Source organism: Schistocerca gregaria, chromosome 4 (genome assembly GCF_023897955.1).
Source record: "Schistocerca gregaria isolate iqSchGreg1 chromosome 4, iqSchGreg1.2, whole genome shotgun sequence".
NCBI lineage: Eukaryota > Metazoa > Arthropoda > Insecta > Orthoptera > Acrididae > Schistocerca > Schistocerca gregaria.
This window is the reverse complement of record NC_064923.1, coordinates 76,419,250-76,447,166: the sequence shown is the minus strand read 5'-3', so window position 1 is coordinate 76,447,166 and position 27,917 is coordinate 76,419,250. Positions and strand designations below refer to the sequence as shown.

The window sequence follows — 27,917 nt, the reverse complement described above, 5'->3', positions numbered from 1 at the left end:
TCCGGCCCTCCCCACTCCCGTCTCAGTTCAGCAACACCCTCGGTTCCAACCACACAACGAATGAATCTGTCTGAAATTTTGACACCAGTTCAGCATCGCGACTGTTGTAGCGCCTGAGTGTCAGGCAGCACCTTCAACAGTCCTTCTAGTATTACAGGTGATTCAAAAATATTTCTGTTTGCTGATGACACCAGCTTGGTTGTGAAGGATCTTGTGTGTAATATTGAAACACTATCAAATAATGTAGTTCATGAAATAAGTTCGTGGCTTGTGGAAAATAATTGATGCTAAATCACAGTAAGACTCTGTTTTTAAAGGTTCCAACTCACAACTCAACAAGAACCGATATTTTGATCAGACAGAATGGTCATATTATAAGCGAGACGGAACAGTTCAAGTTCCTAGGCGTTCGGATAGATAGTAAGCTGTTGTGCAAAGCCCATGTTCAGGATCTCGTTCAGAAACTAAATGCTGCTTTATACACCATTAGAACAGTATCTGAAATAAGTGACAGTTCAACACGAACGCATATTTTCATACGCTTATGTCATATGATATTATTCTTTGGGGTAATTCTTCTGATTCGAAAAGGATATTTTTGGCTCAAAAACGGGTTGTTTGAGCTATGTGTGGTGTAAGTTCGAGAACCTCTTGTCGACCCCTATTCAATAGTCTGGGAATTCTGACATTGCCCTCATAGTATATATTTTCTTTAATGTCGTTTGTTGTTAGCAATATTAGCTTATTTCCAAAAGTTAGCAGCTTTCACTCAATTAAGACTAGGCAGAAATCAAATCTGCATGTGGAATGCACTTCCTTGACTCTTTTACGGAAAGGAGTGCAGTATTGTGCTGCATTCATTTTCAATAAACTACCACAAGAACTCAAAAATCTTAGCAGTAGCCCAAACATTTTTATGTCTAAACTAAAGAGTTTCCTCATGGCTCACTCAGCGCTGAAAAATTAAGCAAATTCCAGTGTTACATTGTTGATTTTCTTTATTTAAACTTACGAATTGTCGCCTGAATATGTTACCTATATATTTCATTTTATGTGTTTCTACTATCGTATTATAATTTCATGTATTGACTCGTTCCATGACCATGGAGACTTCTCCTTAATTTGGTCCCACGGAAGAATAAATAAATAAATAAAATAAATAAATAAATTAGGTGGGATCTGCCTCGCTTCATGTGCCAAAGATGCCGAAAGCAACAAAGATGGGTGGGTCTTGCCGAAATGGGGGTGGTGCGGTGGGGATCTTAGAGGAGTCCTCTTCGTCTTATTCACGCACTTGTTAATTACGTCACGTGAGGGCGCTAAGGAGGAGGCCTGAAAAAGTGGGAACACAGTTTGCTAATTCGGTCCATGTCCAAATTTCGGTTCCTAGTGAATCCACCCAGTACACCACAGCAAAAATTGCGGTCACACTAAAGACGTCAGATGACGTTCGATGGAGTTGCAGTGCCACGGCGTCCTTAGTGTAGGGTTGAAATGCCCACGGGTGGCAGCAGGTCGATCGCGGCCGAGAACGTCGTCCTGATGCTCGTAGCACTGCGAAGTATCATTTTCGATGGCGAAATGTAGAGAAACCAACGCCCCAAGGGAAGCAGTGATTTGATTGACGCCCTTTATGCCACCCACTGAGGCAATGTCGTGTCGATTCGGAGCGGTGTGTTGTGTATGAAATGTTTTCCTCTGCCACCCATAAGAAAACTGCACGGCTTCAACGCGGTTCTGACGTCCATCGCAGAGGCATCAGAAGATGGGGTGAAATTTGGGTAAGACGGGGTGTGGCGACCTTTCTATCGAGTGACACGTCCAAGGTGGCTTTGGGCAGAATTATGGTAAAATCTGGTTCCAATGAACCATCATTAACCCAACTCACAACTCACATGAACTTCTGAGCTGTGGCCTATTTTTCGCATGTGTCGAAACATTGCTAACAGAAGAATCGGTGAGCCCGAGGGTGGCGTGCTTTGCAACATTACAGAGAGATTTTGTTGGTACCTTCGAGCCAAATTTCAAACTTCTACGTCGCAATAGCAGGCAGTTACGGGGTTGCGAGAAAGGGATACTTTAATTTTGTTGCACAATGTAGTTTTAAAAACACACCGAATTATTCCCACAATAAGCTCTGTAACTGAAGAACTAACAATATCGTCCGACGGCGTTCGCATTTTATACAAAACTCAAAGATGTAGAACCCGCACGCAGTACGAAATCTGCACAAAACACAAATCCATGTCTCATAACAGCAAAAACAGTAGAAAACGAGAGAAACTGCTTAAGGCTGTTTCTGTTGTACGTTCTTTTATGTGCTCCTAAATTTAATTACTAGATAGAAACACTCATCATAGGTTCCTTGGTACATTATGCCCTGTATTTTGATGTAGACTCCCTTTTACTGTCAAAGTTTTCCAAATGTAGCTTTTGTAAAATTGTAAGCAATAAGTATTCGATAAATTTCTTGAAAATAAATTTCACGCTCTTGAAAACCCTCAAACCCTCCCCCATACCTTCCGCTACTGTACCCTCCCCTCCCCAGCCCCCCACCCCACCCCACCCCCTCCATGAACCGTGAACCTTGCCGTTTGTGGGGAGATTTGCGTGCCTCAGTGATACAGATAGCCGTGTCCTACGTGCAACCACAACGGAGGGGTCGCCGGACAATTGTTTGGTTCCTGAAGTGGAGTAGCAACCTTTTCAGTAGTTGCAGCGACAATAGAACACGCGATCTAGTGTTCTGATCTTGTAACATCAATCAAAACGGCATTGATGTGCTGGTACTGCGAATGGCTGAAAGCAAGCGGAAACTAGAGCCGTAGTTTTTTCCGAGGGCATGCAGCTCGTCCATGTGGTTAAATGATCATGGCGTTCTCTTGGATAAAATATTTCAAAAGTAAAGCAGTCTCCCATTCGGATATCCTGGCGCCAACTACTCAGGAGAATGTCGTCATCAGAAGAATGGTGTCATATGGGTCGTCAGATGTTAGATCGCTTAATCGGGCAGGTAGGTTACAAAATTTATAAAGCGAAATGGATAGGTCGAAGTTAGATACAATGTGAATTTGTCGAGTTCGACAGCAGGAGGAATAGGACTTCTGATCAGGTGAATACAGGTTTATAAATATATAATCAAATAAAGATAACGAGGGAGTAGGTTTAAAAATGAATAAGAAAACAGAAATGTGTGTAAGCTATTATGGACAGTATAGTGAATGCATTATCGTCGCCAAGGTAGGAACGAAGCCTACGCCTACCACAGCAGTACAACTTTATATACCAACTAGCTCTGTAGATTATGAAGAGATTGCAGAAATGTACGATGAGATAAAAGAAATTATTCAAATACTTAAGGGAGATGAAAATTTAATAGCCATAGGGGACTGGAATTCGACAATAGGAAAAAGAAGAGGAGGCAAAGTAGTAGGTGAACATGAACTCGGGAAAAGGAATGAAAGAAGAAGCCGCGTGGTAGAATTTTCCACAGAGCATAATTTAATCATTGCTAACACTTAGTTGAAGCATCATAAAAGAAGGTTGTGTACGTGGAAGAGACCTGTACACACTGGATGGTTTCAGATTGATTATATGATGCCAAGACAGAAATTTAGGAATCAGATTTTAAATTACAACAGACTACAACTCTTTGGTTACAAAATGTACATTAAAACTGAAGAAATCTGGAAAGGTAGGACATTAGAGAGATGCGACCTGAATAAGTTAAAATAACCAAAGGTTGCTGAGAGTTTCAAAGGAAGCAGTAGGCAAAGGGTGACTAGAAAAGGGGGAAGGAATATAGTAGAAGACGAATAGGTATCTTAAGAGATTAAATAGTGAAGGCAGCAGAGGATGGAATAGGCAAAAAGACAAGGCCCAGTAGCAATCTTCTGATAACGCAGGACATATTGAATTTAATTGATGAAAAGAGAAAATACAATAGTATAGCAAATGAAGCAGACGGAAGAGAATACAAACGGTTAAACAACCTGACTGACAGGAAGTGCAAAATTTCTAAGTAAGAATGGCTAGAGAACAAAATTAAGGATTTCGCAGCATATTTCATTAGTAGAAACATAGATACTGCCTACTGGAAAATTATAGAGGCCTTTGGGGAAAAGAGAAACAGCAGTATGAACACCAAGAGCTCAGATGTAAAACCAGTCCTAATAAGTGAAGGAAAAGCTCAAAGGTGGAAGGAGTATATAGAGCGTCCATACAGGGGAGATGAACTTGACGGAAATATTATAGAAAGGGAAGTGGACGTAGATGAAGATGAGATGGGAGATATGATACTGCGAGAAGAATTCGACAGAGAACTGAAAGTCGAAACAAGGTCCCGGGAGTAGACGATATTCCGTCAGAACTGTAGATAGCCTTGGGAGAGCCAGCCATGACAAAACTCTTCCAGCTAGTCTGCAAGATGCATGAGACAGGCGAAATGTCGTCAGACTGCAAGAAATATGTACTAATTCTAATTCCAAAGTAAGCAGTTGCTGACAGGTGTGAAAATTTACGAACTATCACTTTATTAATTCATGGTTGCAAAACACTAACACGAATTCTTTACACAGGAATGGAAAAATTGGTGGAAGCCGAACGTCGGGGGAGATCAGTTTGGATTCTGGAGAAATGAAGGAACCCACGAGGCAGTACTGACCCTACGATTTATCTTAGAAAGGAGAGAAAACCTACGTTTAGCATTTGTAGACTTAAAGGAAGCTTTTGACAATGTTGTCTGGAATACCCTGTTTCAAATTCTGAAAGCAACAGGGATAAAATACAGAGAGCGAAGAGTTATTTACAGTTTGTACAGAAATCAGATGACAGTTGTAAGAGTCGGGTGGCATGAAAGGGAAGCTCTGGTGAGAAGGGAGTGAGACGTGGGTGTACCATATCAGCAATGTTATTCAGTCTGTACATTGAACAACCCGTAAAGGAAACTAAGAACAAATTTTGAGTTGGAGTATAGTTCAGGGAGAAGAAATGAAGAGTTTTAGGTTTACCGATGATATTGTAATTCTGTCAGAGATAGCAACGGACTTCGAAGAGAATTTGAACGGAATGGGCGGTGTCTTGAAAGGAGGATATAACGCGAACATCAACAAAAACAAAACATAGGTAATGAAAAGCAATCGAATTAAATCCGGTGATGCTAAGGGAATTAGATTGGAAAACAAGACACTTGAGTTAGTGGATGAGTGTAACTAATTTGGCAACAAAATAACTGATGATGGCAGAAGTATAGAGGATATAAAATGTCGATTGGCAATGGCAAGAAAAACATTTCTAAAGAACCCTAATTTGTAACATCGAATATAGATTTATGTGTTAGGAAGTCATTTCGAAAGATATTTGTATGGAGTGTAGCCATGGATGAAAGTGTAATATGGACGATGAAAAGCTTAGACGAATACAGAATAGTAGCTTTCTAAATGTGGTTCTATATAAGAATATCGAAGATTAGATGGGTGTATCACGTAACCAATGAAGACATACTGAATAGAACTGAGGAGACAATTTGTGGCAACCTGACCAAAACAAAGGATCGGTTGACAGGAGTCATTCTGAGACATCAGGGTATCAGCAGCTTAGTAGTTGGAGGGCAACGTGGAGGGTAAAAACCGTATAGGGAGACCAAGAGATGAAAACAGGAAGCAGATAGAGCAGGATGTAGTTGCAGTAATTACTCGGAGATGAAGAGACTCGTACACGGTAGAGTAGCATGGAGAGCTGCTGCAAACAAGTTTTCGGACTGAAGACCACAACAACAATAACGGCAACATTCAGGTGTTTTTTTACGAATCTAAAGAACCGTATATACGTCTAAAAGACCTGCCTCTATGTCACGTATGAGGGTGTTGCAGCAGTGCATATGCAAGTGCGAGTCCGTTGTGGCTATGTAAGTACCGACACGTAGGCAAGGCCTTAGTGTGGTATTTGTCTCTTTCCAACGTGTGTGCGGTAAATGCGAAAACGTGATGAAGACGTTACTATCAAGTGTGTCCAAACAGGATCAACGTGCTGTTATTCTTTTCTTGGCTGCTGAAAGACAAACACAGGTAAGCATGAAGAATGTGCATGAGGCAACATATGTGCCGAAAATTACCGTTGTGAAATGGTGCGTCAAGTTCCTTCCCCATATCGTAAATGTCGTAACGCAGAACTTACGCCCTATAGTCCACAGCACTGATCTCTCCCCATGCGATTATGATGCACACATGAACACATTGAATAACACACCTGGAAAGTGTAACACATGACCACACGACCACCTGCCAACACCATATCCGTCACAACTAATCTTGCAACCAGTTCCTTCTTCGAGCAGGTTACTGCACTGGGCCTGAAACAGAGAAAACAGAAAGCCAATAGCAGAAGCATTCTTGTGCAAGGACAAATACGGCAAAGATGGTACATCTGTTAACAGATTAAAAAACACGCAAGTAAAGGTAGACATAGTGTTCATGTAAGCTGTGTAAGGTGTCGGGCAAATCCAACACCTTCCATGAAAACCCTGACATGATAAGCAAATCCAGTAGTATGTCAATAGCTCCGAATGAATCGTGACATTAAATTAACCAAAGTAATACGAGTAACGAGTGAGCAAATGGAATACCACAGACTAACACAAGAATGCCTAAATACATATCATACTTTCATAACGTGAGAGAGACGCAGTTCCGAGGGGAGAAACGAGAACAGAAGCCGAGAGCAGAACCGTGTTAAGCTAGAAGGCCCTACGTTCAGGGACGGACACCCACGTCTCCAGCTAACCGTTAGGACCACCCCCCAGCCCATGTTAAAAACTAGAGCCTTAGCATGAGACTTTCTCGCGTCTCTGTTACATCAGGACCACCCCCATCCCATGTTAAAAGCTAGAGCCCTCCAGAAGAACAGTATAGATCTTACAATAACACAAAAAGGGCCACAACACCCGCAAGTCTTAGTGGGAGACTTTTTCGCGTCTCTGTTACGTTAGGACCACCCCCCATCCCATGTTAAAAGATAGAGCCCTCCAAAAGAACAGTATAGATCTTACGATAACGCTAAAAGGACCACACCAGCTGCAAGTTTTAGCGTGAGACTTTTTTGCGTCTCTGTTATGTTGCAAACTTTAAAAAATTTGCCCCACCACGAAAAGTATTACGTTTCTCATTAGATAGACAGAATTTTTGTAGGCGGAGCTTAAGGTTAACATTGAGACCCTGATTGGTCAGATGAAAACACAGCCAGACAGTTTTTTTTAACCAGTTTCGGTAAATTGTAGTAAGGAGAAGTTAGGAGAGAGTTGCTTCCGAGACAGCGAGGTGAGCGGAGCTGTGCTGCCCGGCCCCTCCTGACGAACACCGACAAGGTAATGAACGCACGTGATGCCGCATAACAGTGCATAAAGCTTCACTCAGAACTGCAGAAGTCTCATCTGTTACACCACCTTTTTGCGTAATACTAGTGTCGATCGTCAATTAAAGCTCATGGTGTTCACGTTTGCCACTTGAAGTAAAAATCTGAAACACGCTGATTTTTCTGTTATATAGTTATTGAGGAGCCACATCAGCCACTGTAATTTACGACAAGTTACATAAGTAATTAAAGATAATTGAGGGTCACTGTAGACCATTTTGATAGTTTTCTCTTTTGTGAAACTTAATTTAAACCTAGATTATAGATGTGATATGGCATTGTAGAACTTGGAAACCCATTCAGGGAATATTCGTTCATATTTTTGTTGAACACAGTTGGTTTTTACCATCCTGTATTAAAACATTTCCTTTTTCAACAGGGCAATTTATAAACGATGTTTTTTGAGTAGAATAAAATCTTCAATGGTAAACTTAACTGCTTTTTCGACGTTATTTTACCAGCCAACTAAAAATAGGAAAGCCTTGAACCCCTTCCACTAAATTTAGTCAGTATTAAGATTCTTTTACAGGGAGTGCAGTGGAGCTGACGCTTAAATCATTAAGTATTTGGTTATATCATCGCTAGCGTCACTGAACTCTTCTGAATTCTACATGTCATGTGTGGTCTTAGGTCTCCTTACCAGCAACAGGTCCCAGGTTCAAACTAGTCAATTCCCTAAAAAAACACGCTCAGAGCGTCGTTGCGCGAAAGTGGTAGGGAGACACGATATAGAACAAACAGACACCACCCAGAATGTTAGAAAATAGCGACCCTGCCAGGATGGTAAAATACCATGATTAAAGCTCGACCACATGCCTAACTAGGCCAGGAAAATATCTTGTTGAAAAATATTTGTAAAAAAATTTTTTTTACGTTATACATAGTCGAAAACAGTAGCTGCAGCGATAGATGGTAAAAGTATTCAAGAAAAAGTAAGACATTCTGGCAGAGACAATAGCATAATTAAGTTATGAAGTTAGAAAATTGTTAGAATTTTCTCCTCAATGCAAGCGCACAGGTGGCGGATACATTGTTGACAAGATAGTTCTTACCCAACAAGTAAGTGAATGGTTTGTCAAATCGTGTGTGCAAAAAGTTTATGAAACGTGTGAGATCGTATGAGCGCATGTTGACGCGAAGTAGGGCGCGTGAATTGCTTTTAAAACAGAAAATAAGGGATTCGGAAAGATTAGCAATGGCAGATCGCGACCTTGACCAAATTGAGGTAGAGACCCACCATGAAAATGGACAGAGAATAGAGGACAGTACAACAGACGATGCAGTATCGCGAGAAATAGGACATATAACGCACCATAACGAGGATAATGTACGTCAAGGTATAGAAAACGTAAGTCAGCATACGACAGAGGAGCAGGAAAGTAGAGAGACAGTGGATGAGGATTCTAACTTGCGTCTTGAATACGTAGAACCTATAGTACAAGTAATCAGAGCTCTCTCACAACAGAGTACAAGGAATGCGAGCAGGAACGTGTCACGGCACAGGTGAATGCAATCGGTTGCGAACCAACACTTGGGCGAAAACACAGAGCGTAGGACGTCGGAAGAAAATGCAATAGGACCCACCAATCGGGCAGAATTATTACAGCAAATTACGGAAACCACGACAAGGCAAAATAAAGAAATTGCGAACCAAATTAAAATTCAGAATGCAGAATTGACGAAACAAAATGCAGAAACCACGAGACAAATGCGTGAGATTAAAGAACAAAACAAAAAAAAATCAGTTACACCTAAGTCATATTGAAGACGAGGCAAAAGAATCTCGACAAGTGATAGGAAACTTAATAACAGGTCACAATCAATTGACAACAGACATTGACAAGGTACAACAGGACGTACAAACATTCCGTAATGACATTCAGGACGAGATCAAAACATTACGTAACAACACCCAGGGAGAAGTCAAGAAACTAGAGAAACAGGTAAACTTAATTACTAGACAAGCAGCAGGTACAGGGCGTGAAATTGTTGAAAACAGTGAGTTACACAAACGTATCACAAAAGCAGGGCTGAAAAGATATGATAACCGCATAGTCAAAATAGAAGAGCAAACGAAGCGACAATTTCAGAAATTGCGAACAGAGTTGTTGCAAACCATTGAAGAGCGTAGTGAACAGGATCGAACAAGCACAGAGTCTGCAACCACAACCGTATCTGTAACAGCTCCGGAAAAACAAGCAATTAACGAACATATTACGCATTTGCGATTCCAGTCACAGGCGGAAAGTAACATACGTGAAATCAGACAGCCTGCACTGCGGGTACGCGAAAGTTACAATGGACAATATCCAATGGATTTACCACAACCGGAAAGAACGGCTGGAGAAATGATCAGAAACAAAAGTGGCGAAGAATTGCGAATTTCATATGGAACTATGACGAAGTGCGACAACGATCACTTCCTCACAGTCAGAAAATTTCAACACTTTCGAGAAGGAAACTCATTACATCCACGAACTTTTATTGATCAATTGCGAGTAGGATTACCAGAACACTGGACGCTAGCACACAAATTAGACTTTATATGTGCACACATGTCAGGAACAGTCGCAGAAATCATGCAGAATGTTGCAGCGACATGCCAATCGTACGAAGATTTTAGAGAAGTTTCTTTCACGATATTGGTCCAGCGAAGCACAGAACAGAGTGAAGTACAAATTATTACAGAACCCATATTTTTAAAATTCAGGAGAGAAGAGTCCCATGAAATTTTTCGAATTAATGGCAAAGATAAATCAATGCTTAGATGTACCATACAGTGACGGAGAGTTGATTAAATTATGCGCTATAAAGCTACCATTGAAATACCAGCAATCATTAGTAGGTAGCGGAGGCAATGACGTCGAAGCATTTAAAGGTATTCTAAGGGAACTAGAGTTCATATTTTCGGAAGATGATGCAAGAAAAAGACGATGCGCACGTGAAAACGAAAGCAAAAAGCAGTGGAATCCACAAGACACAGTACGAAGAAACAATAATTATGAACCATGTGATAACTTCGCACCAAGAAATGACAATAGATTTCAACAAAAAACCAGTTATGGATTTAGAAGAGAATATGGCAATAACTATAATTCACCCAGAAACGGCAACAACTATTACAGAGGGAATAACGACAACCGGAACGGGTACTGGAGAACCAATAGACCGACAAATTATCAACAAAAAAATCACTATCAACAATCTGAACAAGAAAAGAGAATACATATAGAAGAGGTGGAGGTAAGACCACCAAACCCTGATAAACGTTGGAATTGACAGCTAAGCGCCCATGCCAAAGAGAATGACGCACCGATCCAAGACAATTGCAGCACCTTGAACAGAGAAGTAAAAATCTTATCACGAGAAGAGAAGAAGGAAAAAAGAAATCCGCAAGGACCAGATGGAAACGAAGACAAGAAAATAACAATATCGTGTTGGGACGAAATTAATTGGGAGAATACTGACGAGGAAGATGAATTACCAGAGGCATGCACAACGAATGTAGGAGGAAAGGAAGAAGTAATGAGTATTGCAGAGCTATTTGAGATGGAAACCAGGGAAAGCGAATTCAATGAGGATAATGCGCAGTCGACAGAAGTTGAAAATAAGTTACGAGTGGGCACACAACCCAACGTATATAATGAAGGGAGTTATGAAGCGATAATTAGAGCATTTAGATGCGATTATGTGGAAGTAGCGAAGAAGAAGGAGAAGATAGACGAGGATGAGGAAAAAGTAGAGGATGTAGAAGAAAGCGTAAATGAAGGAAGAAATATGGAAGAGGAAATAAAAGAGAGAGAAGTAGCAGTCGAAGCTTATCCTCCAGAAAGTTCGAATTCACAAGGGAAATTCCTAAAAAGACTCATGTATGATTCAGTGGAGGATTCGTTGATGCAAGAAGAAGAAGAACAGAACCAACCCTTTTAAATTCAACCAATTGTGAAAGCCATGGTAAAGCATATCCCAGTCAATATTGTAATTGATAGCGGAAGTGAACTGACTGCGACCTCAGAAAATTTATTCATGCATTGTAATGCCAATGAGGAATTGCCAGTTCTGAAAACACGTAAGATTAAAGTAAGAGGTCCTATTAGAAACAATGCTGTGGAAGTTACGAGACAAACAAGATTAACTCTTTCGTGCCACGGTCAAAAGATCGAAGCCAACTCCATGATTGTACCAAAACTAACTGTAGATTTGATTATAGGTGCAGATTTTTAAAATGAGAAACGAGCGATAGGTACTTTTACCTAAGACTGGCAGTATTAAACACTTTCAGTACAAGTTTGAAGTAAAACAGCACAAACCATTTAGAGTGCCACCCTATACAATCCCATTAAGCTACAGGAATAAAGTATTCCAGGAGATATCTAAAATGTTAGATGACGATATTATTGAACCAGCTACCTCCACATATAACAGCCCGCTCCATATTGTGCTAAAACGAGATGGGAGCATCAGGTTAGTGCTTGATTCCAGACAGATCAACACAATTATAATCACTGAGACAGATCGCCCAGAAAAATTAGAGGAATTGATACAAAACTTCCACAGTGCTAGGATACTTTCTTGAATTGATTTACGGAGTAGTTTCTGGCAAATAGAATTGGCTCCAGAATGTAGAAAAATTACAGCATTTATCGTATTCGATAGGTGTTACCAGTTTAAACGATTGCCATTTGGTTTAAACATATCATCAGCAGCGTTTATTAGTGGATTTAATACTATACTAGTGTCTGCAATTTTACAAAAAAATACTTGTTATGTTGATCATGTGATTATAGCAGAACACTCTTGGGAACATCACAACGGCACATTAAATCAGTTTTTACATATCATGAAAGAGCATGGGGTCCCAGTAAATATAACAAAATCCAAATTTGGAAGGCGAGAGGTCAAATTTCCAGGACACATAATTTCCGAGAAAGGGGTAATGCCCGACTCAGAAAAACTAACGGCAATCAAAGAATTCTGTACTCCATATAATAAGAAATTTAGATTTCTAGGTCTCACCCGATTCTATAAAAAAATTATTTGGATCGACTCTCTCGCAACACCACGCCTATGTGCATTGACGAAAAAACAAACCATTGGTATGGGATCAACAAGCCAAGGAAGAATTTTTAAAAGTGAAAAACGCACTAACAACAGCACCGATTTTAGCACATCCTGATATAACACAAAATTTTTGTATGGCCACCGATAGCGCGAAAACAGGTTTAGGAGTTGTTTTATTCCAAGAATACGAACAGGCAGGGCTAAGATCATATAGAACAATTGCATTTGCCAGTCGGGTACTCACAAAAAGCGAGAAAAACTATTCAGTCACGGGGCTGGAAGCATTGGCCTTTGTATGGGGCTTCCAACGTTTTCGATACTTCCTATTCGGAAGAAAAACAAAAGTATACACTGACCACAAAGCATTAGAATTTCTGTTATCCGCCAAACTAACTCATGGGAGGTTAGCCAGATGGATGTTAAGACTACAAGAATTTGACTTCACTATTACACACATCCCAGGACCAGCGAATGTATTAGCAGATGCTTTATCACGATGTCCACAGGGTGCATCCAATAACATAGGTTTGGAAGCAGCAGAAGACCAGTTTACAATGTACTATATGAAACATGTACCTTTCGAAAACTACATTATGACAGCATTGAAAAACATAGGCAAAGAACAGGACAAGGATCCCGAAATACTAGGAATCAAACACAAGTGGAGAAGTAAGGATTTTCCAGACATTCGGCAGCACTATCTCGTAAAAAACATTGTTTTATTTTTTAGACGAAATGTTGCAACGAATGAATGGTTCATTTATATCCCAGATGAACTAATTAATAAGTACATGTGGTATACACATTTAAGTAATGGCCACTTTGGACCAAAGAAATTCTTTTTAAAAATAAAACAAACAAGCCATTTTCCTAATAGGGAAAGACGAATTAGAACAGTATTAGTCAAATGCAAAAAATGTATGAGGGCTAAACACGTCACTTTCCAAACTAAACCACCTATGTTTCCAACAATGCCTAAAAGATTAAAAGAAATAGCTGCAACAGATTTGATGGGGCCTCTCCCACGCACAAAAATGGATATATTTTCATATTTGTCGTTTTGGAACTTACTTCTAAATATGTTACCTTGACACCATTAAAACGGGCAACAGGTCTTACTATAAGTAAAACATTTAGACAAGATTTTCGCAGACAAGTAGGTCGAGTGGAACGAATAATTTCGGATAATGGCCCACTATACAAATCAGTGCAATGGCAGAACACGTTAAAACAACACAAAATAAAACCCATCTTCATATCTAAGTACAAACCTAGCGTAAATCTAGCAGAACGATCTATGAAGGACATAGGCACTTTATGCCGATTATATACAGGCAAAAGACACAACACTTGGGATATATACCTTAAAGATTTTCAAGTAGTAATAAATGAAATGCCACATAGCACTACACTACTACCTCCAGTTACTGTACTTAAAAATATTGGACCCCCATACATAACCAGAGAAAATATTAGATTTCCTATTGTACCACGTACACAGCACAAACAAGTCATAGCAACAGCACACTCCAACATCAGAAAGGCAGCCATTAAAAGAAAAGAAAGAGGAGATAGAACCAATTAAAAGAAGATTCTCAATAGGCCAGAAAGTGCCCCAAATGAACGGAGCGAGCAAAAAACGGCCCGAGGAGAAGACGGCTTGGGCAAGCCACCACAAGCAAAAAATATGTGTAAAAGTCACACTACTACTATTAAACAGCACGCTGATGCACGAAACTGAAGAAAACTTCCACAAAGTAAAAATGACACGCCCAAACAATTTATCAAACTGTTACTAAGAGGAGAACTTCAAAGCGACTAGTTATCAATAAATATTTCCATATCCTGCCCAGAGAAGAACCAAGAAGCAAGTAAGAAGCAGAGAAAAAGCAGAAAGAACAGAAGTTGAAGATTCGCAAGATTGAGACCAAGAAAGAAGATGGGTGAAGAATAGACGACATACCTTCCCAAAGATTCTTTTACAGGGAGTGCAGTGGAGCTGATGCTGAAATCATTAAGTATTTGGTTATATCATCGCTAGCGTCACTGAACTCTTCTGAATTCTACAAAGATCGAGATCTGGCGTCTCCTTACCAGCACCAGGTCCCAGGTTCAAACTAGTCAATTCCCTAAAAAACACGCTCAGAGCGTCGTTGCGCGAAAGTGGTAGGAAGACACGATATAGAACAAACAGACACAATATAGAATGTACTATGTACGAATAATGCAAGAGGGTCCCACAACGCAACTTTTATCAAATTTAGATTGTGAGAGAGAATATTTTGCATGTCAGATGCACTGTTTTCGATGAAGTATGAGAAATGGCGTGTGAAAGGAAGAATTTAGGAGTAATTCCGCCGTAAACATAAATTACAACTCCAGTTTTCCTTAGCCTTAGTCTGAAACTTCACACATGTTTCAGTTGATGCTTTACAAAGGTGTACTCACGTACACACTTCGACGTCACAGTCAGCTCAGCAAACAATACATAGATTCACCATTTGTGCGGCAACAGGGCATGGGAACCAGCACGCCCACAAAACGACACAGCAGTTGGTGGACCGCCTATGCAGTCGATGTCAAGCTGCGCAGACTGATTACGTTGACCGAAGCGAAATACACTGGAGTCCAAAATTGAAGCAACAAACCGCTATCCGCTATTTGCCCGTCCTGTGTCTAATTCAAGGTATAATCATACAAAATGATCTGTACGGAAGATTGCATTCCGATCAACAGACAACCACGCCAACAATGACGTCAGGGCACCTATCAAGCGAGGAAGTTACGGTATATTGATAATCTTTACTTTATGGACCGTCTGACAGCAAATGAATAAAACACAGTTTTAGTGCCATATGCGTTTCGCCTTTTTCTGCAAGGCACCTTCAATGGCCTGGAGTATGTACATATGTTTGCTATATTCTTTACATTTTGGCCACTCTAACTACAGGTTATAAACAGTTCTGATGGTTGGTATTTCCTATTAAGTAGTAATATCTTGAACTCTACTTACAGGCTGCGTGGACGATTTCCTACATATTACGCTCCTGTTGCATTTTTGGTGTTGTTTTTGTTCTGCTAAAAGCCAATTTGCTGTTTTTCCCCACATTTCACAGCACTATGAACTTGACACTTCTTTGGATGCAATGGTTTGGTTTGTGTTACCGACTGTCAGATGTTATTGCCAAAGATCGAATGTTATTGGCAAACTTTCCAGTGTAATTGTTGAAGTATCTGTGATCTGTTTGTGTATGCATTTGTGTGTGTGTGTGTGTGTGTGTGTGTGTGTCCGTCGAGAAGGCGAAGGGGGGAAGAGAGGGACGATTTTTTAAATCTTATTTCTTTTATTAAGTGTAGTGGGAAGCCTGTGCCGATGTTTCTTCATTTATCACATGTTTGTTTTCAGCGATGATTTTATGAATGAAGAAGTTTTCTTGCATTTGTATAAGATGTTTGTCATGGTTGTTTATTCTCATTATTTTCATTTCTTGTTCTATGTTTGTAGGATGATGGTTATGGTGTTTTAAATGTTCTGCAAATGTGGAATGGTTTGTTTCGTACTTCCAACATCTGATATGCTCTTTGTATCGTGTTTTAAAATTCCTGCATGTAATTCCTATGTATACTGCATCACAACTTTGACATTCAAGTTTATATATTCCTGAGTGTTGGAATTTGTCCCTCTTGGTAGCTGGTTGGCTTAGGTGTGATTGGAGGGTTTGTCCAGACTTATATACTATTTGGAAGCCATGTCTCTTTAGGATGTTTGCAACTCTGTGTGTTAGTTTATGTGTATAGGTCATGGTGTAGCTTCTGGTTCTTTTCTGTGTGGTGTTGTCATTGTGTGTGTTTGTTGAGTGTGTTTGTAAGTTTTCAGCCTGTGAGTTCTCTTGTATTCTGGAAAACTTGTGTTTGTTTAGTATTTGTGTTTTTATTTTTTGATTGAGTCTGTGTACTACATGTGTGTCATACCCATTGTTCCTAGCTATTTGTATGATGGTACTCATTTCTTTTCCATAGTTTCTCTTGTTGAGTGGGAGTCTGTTTAATCTATGTAACATATGTCTTATTGGCTGGCTCTGAGCACTAAGGGACTTAACATCTGTGGTCATCAGTCCCCTAGAACTTAGAACTACTTAACCCTTACTAAGCTAAGGACATCACACACATCCATGCCCAAGGCAGGATTCGAACCTGCGACCGTAGCGGTCACGCGGTTCCCGACTGAAGCGCCTAGAACCGCACGGCCACACCGGCCGGCCATTTGTCTTATTGCTGCAAGTTTCTGGCTGTGGGGTTGGTTAGACGTGGAATGTATTATGGTGCCTGTGACTGTTGGTTTTCTAAACATGTTCAATGTATGTCTGCCATTTTCTTTTTTTATTGTAATGTTAAGAAAATTTATTGGAGTTTATTTATTTTTTCACTTTTCTCATCTACCAGACAAATAATGTCATTCACGTATCTGTACGAATACATGATTTTGAAGCTTTCATTAGTGGTTATTTTTTCAAATATCTTATTTTCTCGATTACTGATAAAAATGTTTGCTAATGTTCCTGATATTGGGGATCCCGTGGGCAGTCTATCACTTTGTAGATAATATTCATTTTCAGACTGAAAGTAGTTTTGTTCAGTTGTCAGTCTGAGCATATTTGTTATTTCTTTTATTGCTTCTGTGGTGAGGTTGCTGTGGGATGAGAGATTTTGTTATATGAATTCCATTGCTTCTGTGATAGGGATGGAGGTATACATATTTTCTATGTCGAATAAAATCAGTGATGTTGTGTGTGGTACCTGTACGCCGTAATATTACACGCAACTGAGGAAGACAGGACTACAAAAGTTGAAGATGTCAGTACAGCTATGTCGAGCGGGGAAGTGTTTGCAGGGCAGCCCCACATGCACAATTGCTGTGTGCACAATCACAGACGGCGCAGTATCCCACAGAGACGACTCTTTGCTGTGGAAGGCCATAGGAAGAATGGAAGCAGGGCAGTCGCAAACTTGACAAATAAGTTGATGTTTTAAATAGTAGGGGTTAAATATGTAAAACCGTCGTGGTTCAACACGCAAAACCTATTTATGTTGATTTATTAGTTACGCATTATTCATCCATAGACTAACGAAAAAGTCAAAACCACATGAACAGCGAACATTTAATAAGTGATAAACTGTTTCCGTTGCATAGTACTTGTAGGACAGTAAGCGAGAGAGAGTTCAGAAGACTGTTGAAGTTATGTGCAAATTTTGTTGGAAGTCACTATGTGCCCTCGTTGCCTAGCACTGGATGAGTGTAGCCTGAGTAATTTGCACTCTGTACTAATAAAAGCAAGCTTTTTACGCAAATCGATGTTTATGACGTCATATCTCATTAACTACGTGTCGTACTGTGAAATAATGTTGCAGATACATTCCGCGGTATGTGTCGATACTGTCTGCAAAATGTGTTACGGAATGAGTTAGTAGTAAGGAAGTACAAAGACCGAAAATCAAATTTTTGTTTGCCCTGGAAGCCATTATGTAGGTAACATGGAATTGGATGGTTTAGCCGTTTGGTACAGAGTTGTAAAACTACCGCAGGCTGCCGTCGATTGCAGTAAATAAGTGTAGACTAAGGTAGTTTTCCTGGTAGCTTTGGTCAGTAAAGGTCATACCCGCGTTATCTGTCTTATGGGTGCGTTGTGTACCTATTGGATGTTTCTAATAACGATCACTTTCTTTACGAATCTGATCAGTGTCGTAGTTTGAGTTTCTGGAGCGTTTCAGCAGTGTGGGCGGCAGTACGCGGACGGGCATTGTCGTGCAACAATACAACGCCCTCTGACAGCAATCCTCGCCGTTTGCTTCGAATTGCAGGCTTTAGCCTGGCAGTGAGCATCTCACTGTAACGTACACTGTTTATTGTTGTCCCCCTTTCCCCATAATATTCCAATACTGAATGTCGTGCGTGTCAAAAAACCGTAAGCATCAGTTGGGTCTTGAACTTTTCCCGCACGGCGAATTTCGATGTTTTCATACTCTGCTGTATACCCTCCGGCTCGTAATGATGGATCCATGTTTCGTCACCAGTAATGATCCTGTCTAAGAAGTTGTCCCCTTGGTCGCCTAAGCGACCCAAATGTTTTTTGCAGATGTCCAAGAGGGTTTGTTCATGCAACTATGTGAGTTGTTTTGGGACCAATCTTGCACAAACTTTATGAAACCCAAGTCTATTGTGGATGATATCGTAGGCAGAACCATGACTAATTTGCAGACGATGTGCCACTTTGTAAATAGATAATCGTCTGTCTAAGAGAATCATTTCATGGGTTTTCATTTATGGCGGTAAACGGTCGTCCGGCTCCTTCATCGTGCGACCATTTCCAAGTTTTTCGATCCATTCGTAGACACTCCGCTGTGACCGAGAGGTTCTAGGCACTTCAGTCCGGAACCCCGCGGCTGCTACGGTCGTAGATTCGAATCCTGCCTCGGTCATGGATGTGTGTGATGTCCTTCGGTTAGTTAGGTTTAAGTAGTTCTAAGTCTAGGGGGACTGATGACCTCAGGTGTTGTCCCGTAGTGCTTAGAGCCATTTGAACCAAAACAGTGTTCCCGAACTGTACCGATAGTCTTCGATGAATTTCGGCCCCTGAAACGCCTTCCGACCACAAAAAACGGATCACAGAACGTTGCTCTTCTTTCGTGCAAATAGACAGCGGAGCAGCCATGATTAACAGCACGGCAGCGATAACGAAACTAACCTAGCAGCTTGAAAATTACAGAGTTATAACAACAAATAAACAAAGCATGCGTCATCAACGTAAAACGACAGTAGTACGAAAATAATCAAAAATATAACTAAATTGCGGATAATAATTGAGCTACCCTCGTAGATTTTTCTAAAAACTGGTAGTAGTCCACTGTCTAGAAACTGAGTGAGGATATACAAAGCGCCAGGCAATCTACGGGATATCTTTGTTCTCCATAGTTATCCTCTTGTTACTTCAGAATAAACAGTACTTATAGCAAACCAAAAATTGTTAATGTTTAATCGAAAATTGTTGATATGTAACGTGAATCGAAGGGCTGTTGTAGTAAAAATAATGAAAACAATACAGATTTATCATATAGCGCTAGAAAACGCAACTTCCCCAACAAAACGGTGAAATTTTAAAAGTTGCAGAACAAAAATATATCAAACATCGCTTTACAAGTTCGTGGAACTTTTACAAATGTTCGAACAACCACGGGTATACTGCCGATTCATAGTGTCCTGGGCCCGTTGGACACTATGAATCGGCAGTATACCCGTGGACTGTTCGAGCAACAAATGAGCCGGGAGAAAGTGAAGAATCACATCTTTTACAAATGTGTTTCCGTTATTCACAAGCAACTTTCGCAGCTATCATTGATAACAGGAAACTCTTGCCTTTGACCGCGATGAATAACGTTCTATTGCCTACAAATAACAACAGTATTATGTACAATGTTTGTGTGTGTAAACTGTAGTTGCATCGAAAGTAATTGCTATGGTTACATAAAAGCGCAGAAGTTACGTGATGAACTAATTTTTATTACTGGTAAAACACACTTTATATTGTTTAAAGATGTAAAACACACATTGGACTATGACTGATAGACGTGCAGTTCTAATTATGTTCGAAACAAACAAAGAAAAAGAGAAACATTCGGCTCCCATTTTCTCTCTTACGCACTCATTTATGTTTGTTTCCCTGCCAGTTCTGCCAGTAATACCGGCATTCCTACCATTTACTACGTCGTTTATCTAGTATATAAAAACTACAGAACCACAGTTTTTGTAGAACGCAGCTCTCGTTAAGTGAAACAGATATTCCATGTTTTGTATCGCGGACTCTATGTCATGGCTCCACCGCAGCGTTCGGTACCGGGCTGAACAAAGTGACGTTCCGTCTAGTGTGAAGACACCATCATTTGAGTGTGACGTCACCTGCCGTTCGGCTACGTTATGTTCCCGTCCGATGGGAATCGGAACCCACTGGGCGCTTCCTCGAGGTTTTCTGAGTTGCAGAATTCGTGTTCGTCCCGAAAACCTCTGTAGTCCGGCTGTGTGTCGCTTAAAGTGTTGGATTCGAAAGTTGAGCGTTGACAGTGTCGAGTTTCTGACGTCATAGCATGTAAATATAAGTGTGCTCTTTCTGAGGAGTGAGTTTCTTCGACTGGTTTGATCTACGACGCAGCCTGCGCTATTGGCAGTAAGATATTTTGCACCTTCTTGTTTTAAGTTTTATATTTCACATGTTTTAAAGACTCTGCTGCTGAACAGGAATGGTGATAAAGTAAGAATGACCTTAAGATTTTACAAAAAAGTGAGACTGATGAAACAATTATCACCTCATGTGGAGAAATATTGTAAATGTGTAACGCAACTGTTTGCAACTGAACTTTTAGAAGCCGATGTCCTCACTGAATCGACATAGTACTTTTGCTTTTAGCTTGTACACTACTGGCCATCAAAATTGCTACACCTCGAAGATGATGTGCTACATACGTGAAATTTAACCGACAGGAAGAAGATGCAAATGATTAGCTTTTCAGAGCATTCACAGAAGGCTGGCGCCGGTGGCGACACCTACAACGTGCTGGCATGAGGAAAGTTTCCAACCGATTTCTCATACACAAACAGCTGATGACCGGCGTTGCCTGGTGAAACGTTGTTGTGATGCCTCGTGTAAGGAGGAGAAAAGCGTACCATCACGTTTCCGACATTGATGAATGTCTGATTGTAGCCCATCGCGATTGCGGTTTATCGTATCGCGACACTGCTGCTCGCGTTGGACGAGATCCAATGACTGTTAGCAGAATATGGAATCGGTGGGTTCAGGAGGGTAGTATGGAACGCCGCGTTGCATCCCAACGGCCTCGTATCACTAGCACTCGAAATGACAGGCATCTTATCCCCTTGGCTGTAACGGATTGTGCAGCCACGTCTCGATCCCTGAGTCAACAGATGAGGACGTTTGCAAGACAACAACCATCTGCACGAACAGTTCGACGACGTTTGCAGCAGCATGGACTATCAACTCGGAGACCGTGGCTGCGGTTACCCTTGACGCTGCATCACACACAGGAGCGCCTGCGATGGTGTACTCAACGACGAACCTGGGTGCACGAATGGCAAAACTTCATTTTTTCGGATGAATCCAGGTTGTGTTTACAGCATCATGATGGTCGCATCCGTGTTTGGCGACTTCACGGTGAACGCACATTGGAAGCGTGTTTTCGTTATCACCATACTGGCGTATCACCCGGCGTGATGGTGGGGTGTGCCATTTGTTACACGTCTCGGTCACCTCTTGTTCGCATTGACAGCACTTTGAACAGTGGACGTTACATTTCAGATGTGTTACGACCCGTGGCTCTACCCTTCATTCGATCCTTGCGAAACCCTACATTTCAGCAGGATAATGCACGACCGCATGATGCAGATCTTGTACGGGCCTTTCTGGATACAGAAACTGTTCGACTTCTGCCCTGGCCAGTATATTCTCCAGATGTCTCACCAATTGAAAACGTCTGGTCAATGATGGCCGAGCAACTGGCTCGTCACAATACGCCAGTCACTACTCTTGATGAACTGTGGTATCGTGTTGAAGCTGCATGGGCAGCTATACCTGTGCACGCCATCCATGTTCTGTTTGACTCTATGCCCAGGCATATCAAGGCCGTTATTACGGCCAGAGGTGGTTGTTCTGGGTACTGATTTCTCAGGATCTATGCACCCAAATTGCGTGAAAACGTAATGACATGTCAGTTCAGGGATAATATCTTTGTCCAATGAATACCCGTTTATCAACTGCATTTCTTCTTGGTGTAGCAATTTTAATGGCCAGTAGTGTTTTTATTTATGTATACTACAGACAGAACAACGTGAGTTAGCATATGGACAATGGAGAAAATGTGTGTTTAATAGGTCTAACGTAGGAATTTTACGTCCGTTCATTTCGTAAATACTGTGATTTGCAAGCCAGACTAGGTGACAATTGCCGCTGGAGCGCGCTGCGATAGCGTATACCATGATGTTAACCCTTTCGCGGACCTTAGAGGATGACTTCCCACTGAACTTATTTGTCAAGGGCGTTTAAGGGAATATATGTTCCCACTTCTGTACGCTGCTGGCGTCTAGTGGCAGTCCGATGCACCCGATGTAGTTTCTGTTTGTGATGGTATGTTACCTCGAGGACTGTGGGTAGTACATATTGCACCAAACAACGGTGTTTTAATGGTTGCTGGGAAGTATGGTTACGACCATTGTAGTTTCTGGAAGGGGCCTGGGAAGTACTTTTACCACAAAATTAATCTGTCATTTGAGGTCCTTATTAACACCAACTTACAGAACAGAAATCTTTTGGATATACGTTTTACCACCTCTGTTTACATCTGACATCGTGTGGCAGTACACTGCACCATGTGTATGAAAACTGCCACAACAATCAGTTTTTGTTTGCCGTGGGATGAATAGTGTCAAATGTTCAAATGTGTGTGAAATCTTATGGGACTTATCTGCTAAGGTCATCAGTCCCTAAGCTTACACACTACTTAACTTAAATCACCCTAAGGACAAACATACACACCCATGCCCGAGGGAGGACTCGAACCTCCGCTGGGACCAGCCGATCACTAGTGTCGTCACAGCATAGTGCTTCGTTCCTGCAGTATACATTATAGTGGCCTGTATCAGCTCGTACCATTATTGCGTGATAAATATTCAAGGACTGTTTTCGTACTGTAAACTTTAGTGTCGGCAACAGATATTTTTTACATAAAGTAAACTAGAACCTAAAACAAAAACGGAAAACACTGTTCATTTTTTTTTTACGAGTAATGGCAACACATTAACAGCACACAAAAAGAAAGTAGGAAAACCATTTACCACCAGTTTTAGTACCACCATAGTTTTTGGTCCTAAATTACAAAAATAAATTATCAAAAAATAAATATGGGCACATACATTTCGGACCGTGATTCAAAATGTGGAAGGATTTCAAGTCGAAAGAACTAAGAAGACTCAAGCAACAGCACAGTGTCTATATGAAGAAGTATTGGAGAAAGAGGAAACTTCAGACAGAGAAGAAATGAAATTGTAGCGTGATCAATTCGAAAAAAAGAGTAGTCGATAACATTTCTATTAGGACAGCAAAAACGTTATATTCGCTGAGTTGCTACAAAAAAGCGCCCGCGAATGGGTTAGGGCACACATACTGAACGCCTAAGTCACATATCTACATCTACATCCATACTCCGGAAGCCACCTGACAGTGTGTGGCGGAGGGTACTTTGAGTACCTCTATAGGTTCTCCCTTCTATTCCAGTCTCGTATTGTTCGTGGAAAGAAGGATTGTCGGTATGCCTCTGTGTGGGCTCTAAGCTCTCAGATTTTATCCTCATGGTCTCTTTGCGAGATATACGTAGGAGGGAGTAATATACCCCTTGACTCCTCGGCAAAGGTATGTTCTCGCAACTTCGACAAAAGCCCGTACCTAGCTACTGAGCGTCTCTCTTGCAGAGTCTTCCACTGGAGTTTATCTATCATCTCCGTAACGCTTTCGGGATTAGTAAATGATGCTGTAACGAAGCGCGCTGATCTCCGTTGCATCTTCTCTATCTCTTCTGTCAACCCTATCTGGTACGGATCACACACTGCTGAGCAGTATTCAAGCAGTGGGCGAACAAGCGTACTGTAACCAACTTCCTTTGTTTTCGGATTGCATTTCCTTAGGATTCTTCCAATGAATCTCAGTCTGGCATCTGCTTTACCGACCATCAACTTTATATGATCATTCCATTTTAAATCACTCCTAATGCGTACTCCCAGATAATTTATGGAATTAACTGCTTCCAGTTGCTGACCTGCTATACTGTAGCTAAATGATAAGGAATCTTTCTTTCTATGTATTCGCAGCACATTACACTTGTCTACATTGAAATTCAATTGCCATTCCCTGCACCATGTGTCAATTCGATGCAGATCCTCCTGCATTTCAGTACAATTTTCCATTGTTACAACCTCTCGACATACCACAGCATCATCCGCAAAAAGCCTCAGTGAACTTCCGATGTCATCCCTAAGGTCATTTATGTATATTGTGAATAGCAACGGTCCAACAACACTCCCCTGCGGCACACCGGAAGACTTCTCTCCATCGAGAATGACATGATCTGTTATCTAGGAACTCTTCAATCCAGTCACACAATTGGTCTGATAGTCCATATGCTCTTACTTTGTTCATAGTTCCTGAGCGTTCACCAGCACGTTGAACTCGGTACGCTTACCGTTGACTTTCGACACCACGGGCTGTGTACTGACGGCTTTAGCATATGCTGCGTAGATATGGAAAACGATCTGTCTCGATTCGATTCTAGGGATTACGTCTGTGACATTTGTAACAAATCCTCGGAAACCCCGCGTGTACAGTCGTAGCTAGCAGACACTGTATTTCACCGACGACGTGAAACCGCTGCCGCCATCGGACCTGTTACCTTTCTTTCTACCTGCTGCAGCGACGCTGGGATGCGTGCTGCGTGCGGCGTGAGTCACGGGCCGCTTGGCGCCAAATTCCGCCGCGGGCTGGCGCATGCGCAGTGGAAGCGGGCGCGCTGACTCACCGCTCCGTGTGACAGGTTGTGCGTACTCCGGCGCGGCCGCGCTCTCTTCTCTTCTGTTCTGTTCCGTGGGCGGGATCCCCGATCCCCGCTCATCCGCCTGCCGGCCTGCTGCGGCTACCTGCGAGCGCTGACTCACGCCGTGGCGCTCGCCACGCCGCGCTACCATATAATAGCAGCCCTCCACCTGCTGTGTGGCCTGCACGTGGGCTGTGCGCCTTCAAAGTCACCACACAAACGCACCTGTTTACCAGGGCCGGCTCCAGCGATTTGAACCACAATCTACCTCAGGCCGGGATCCAGGGGTGGCGGCCAGCTGGGGTATCTGCCCTGGGCGTAATTTCAGCGACGCCAAATTCATATTATTGATAAAAAACCTTGTTTTTTGACAAGGCGCACAGCACCCAGAGCACTTTGACCTGTTGTTGTTGTTGTGGTCTTCAGTCCTGAGACTGGTTTGATGCAGCTCTCCATGCTACTCTATCCTGTGCAAGCTTCTTCATCTCCCAGTACCTACTACAGCCTACATCCTTCTGAATCTGCCTACTGTATTCATCTCTTGGTCTACCTCTACGATTTTTACCCTCCACGCTGCCCTCCAATACTAAACTGGTGATCCCTTGATGTCTCAGAACATGTCCTACCAACCGATACCTTCTTCTAGTCAATTTGTGCCACTAATTCCTCTTCTCCCCACTCCTATTCAATACCTCCTCATTAGTTATGTGATCTACCCATCTAATCTTCAGCATTCTTCTGTAGCACCACATTTCAAAAGCTTCTATTCTCTTCTTGTCCAAACTATGTATCATGCATGTTTCACTTCCATACATGCTTACACCCCATACAAATACTTCCAGAAACGACTTCCTGACACTTAAATCTATACTCGATGTTAACAAATTTCTCTTCTTCAGGAACACTTTCCTTGCCAATGCCAGTCTACATTTTATATACTCTCTACTTCGACGATCATCAGTTATTTTGCTCCCCAAATAGAGAAACTCCTTTACTACTTTAAGTGTCTCATTTCCTAGTCTAATTCCCTCAGCATCACCTGACTTCATTTTCCATTATCCTCGTTTTGCTTTTGTTGATGTTCATCTTAGATCCTCCTTTCATGACACTGTCCATTCCGTTCAACTCCTCTTCCAAGTCCTTTGCTGTCTCTGACAGAATTACAATGTCATCGGCGTATCTCAAGGTTTTTATTTCTTCTCCATGGATTTTAATACCTGCTCCGAATTTTTCTTTTGTTTCCTTTACTGCTTGCTCAATATAGAGATTGAATAACATCAGGGAGAGGCTACAACCCAGTCTCACTCCCTTCCCTACCACTGCTCCCCTTTCATGTCCCTCAACTCTTATAACTGCCATCTGCTCTCTGCACAAATTGTAAATAGCCTTTCGCTCCCTGTATTTTATCCCTGCCACCTTTAGAATTTGAAAGAGAGTATTCTAGTCAACTTAGTCAAAAACTTTCTCTAAGTCTATAAATGCTAGAAATGTAGGTTTGCCTTTCCTACAGATTTCGATTATTCATACAATTTTGAAACGCATCCTTGTTCGTTCCTGAACATTTTTGAACACATTCTAACTTGATATCTGAACGAATCATAACTTGATTTTTGAATGTGAGCTTAGTATACGTGATGCCTCTGCCAGGGGAATCCCTGTCGCACCTAGAAATGAAAAGCTTTCTCGCAGACATAAGGCGACAGGCCTAAACAAGCTGAGTCGAATAACCCGAACCGATGAATGCCAACCGCTACTTGTTTATGTGGTTGACTGGGCGTCCGAATCATTAGCGTTGTTGCAATTACTAGCGAAATCCGTAGATTCAGTCTACTGTAGTGGAAGTAAGCAACTAACAAGAGCAACAAGTAAGTGAGATTACATATTAATCTTCTCAGGGTATCCAAGGAAATGAAATTATGACAGAAAATTGTTGCCAGATGGCTACACCACTGAGAGCAAGTCCCCGGGTAGCAGCCGCTTAATTCTGTTCTCGGAAAAGCGCGGAAAATTCGTTCTACGATCACGTAATGGAGAATGGTTCAAAAATGATTCAAATGGTTCTGAGCACTTAAAATCTGAGGTCATCAGTCCCCTAGAACTTAGAACTACTTAAACCTAACTAACCTAGAACCTGCGACCGTAGCAGTCGCGCGGTTCCGGACTGAAGCACCTAGAACCGCTTTGCCACAGCGGCCGGCTTTACTGGAGAATAAACACGGGATAACTGAACTGGCAGTTCTGGCAGGTTTGGCGAAGTTAACCGCAGAACAAGTTTTGAAAATGGTAGGAATAGTCACAGGATTTTTTATGACAAGATTGTTGGTTAGAACGAGGAAGGAGAAGAAACGGAGACATCAAACAAATTACATGGAAGAATATGACGAGTCCAAATTTATATAAAAATTTGCTTTTCGGTCTCGAGCATGAGAAACTGGAGCATATGAACGAAATGTGAAACTATTCCCTAACATGAAACTTTTTGCTTGCAGTAGGCATCGGGTAATAAGCATTATTGGTACTTCGTGAATTATATTCTGTCGTGTTATTTATGTAAATGAGGTAGCTAAAAATGATCATTTGTGACCAAACAGTCTCGCTTGTTTGGCGTGTGTTACAACTGCTGAAATATTAGGAAGGTCTGTTTCGTTTCGTTTCATCTAGCAGACAGTGACAAAATAGAGGTAATCCAAACCGAGAAACCACACCAGTCTTGGCTACTATTCGTATTAACACTTCTTCAGTATTAGAAAACAACTTTTTGATTTTTCGTGCAGCTAAACGTTTGACGAACCTCGTTGGGGTAATAG

General features: G+C 41.5%; 1 long non-coding RNA gene across 1 annotated transcript in view; it reads right to left on the bottom strand.

Annotated features, from left to right (window-relative positions):
• Nucleotides 1-25,183, bottom strand: part of LOC126268139 (uncharacterized) — a 35,252-nt gene extending 10,069 nt beyond the window's left edge. Inside the window, exons 1-2 of the long non-coding RNA XR_007549100.1 lie at nucleotides 25,096-25,183; nucleotides 6,247-6,349 (exon numbers count right to left, since the gene is read on the bottom strand). This is a non-coding gene — a long non-coding RNA (uncharacterized LOC126268139). The remainder of the gene's footprint in view (nucleotides 1-6,246; nucleotides 6,350-25,095) is intronic.
• Between the last annotated feature and the right edge of the window lie 2,734 nt (nucleotides 25,184-27,917).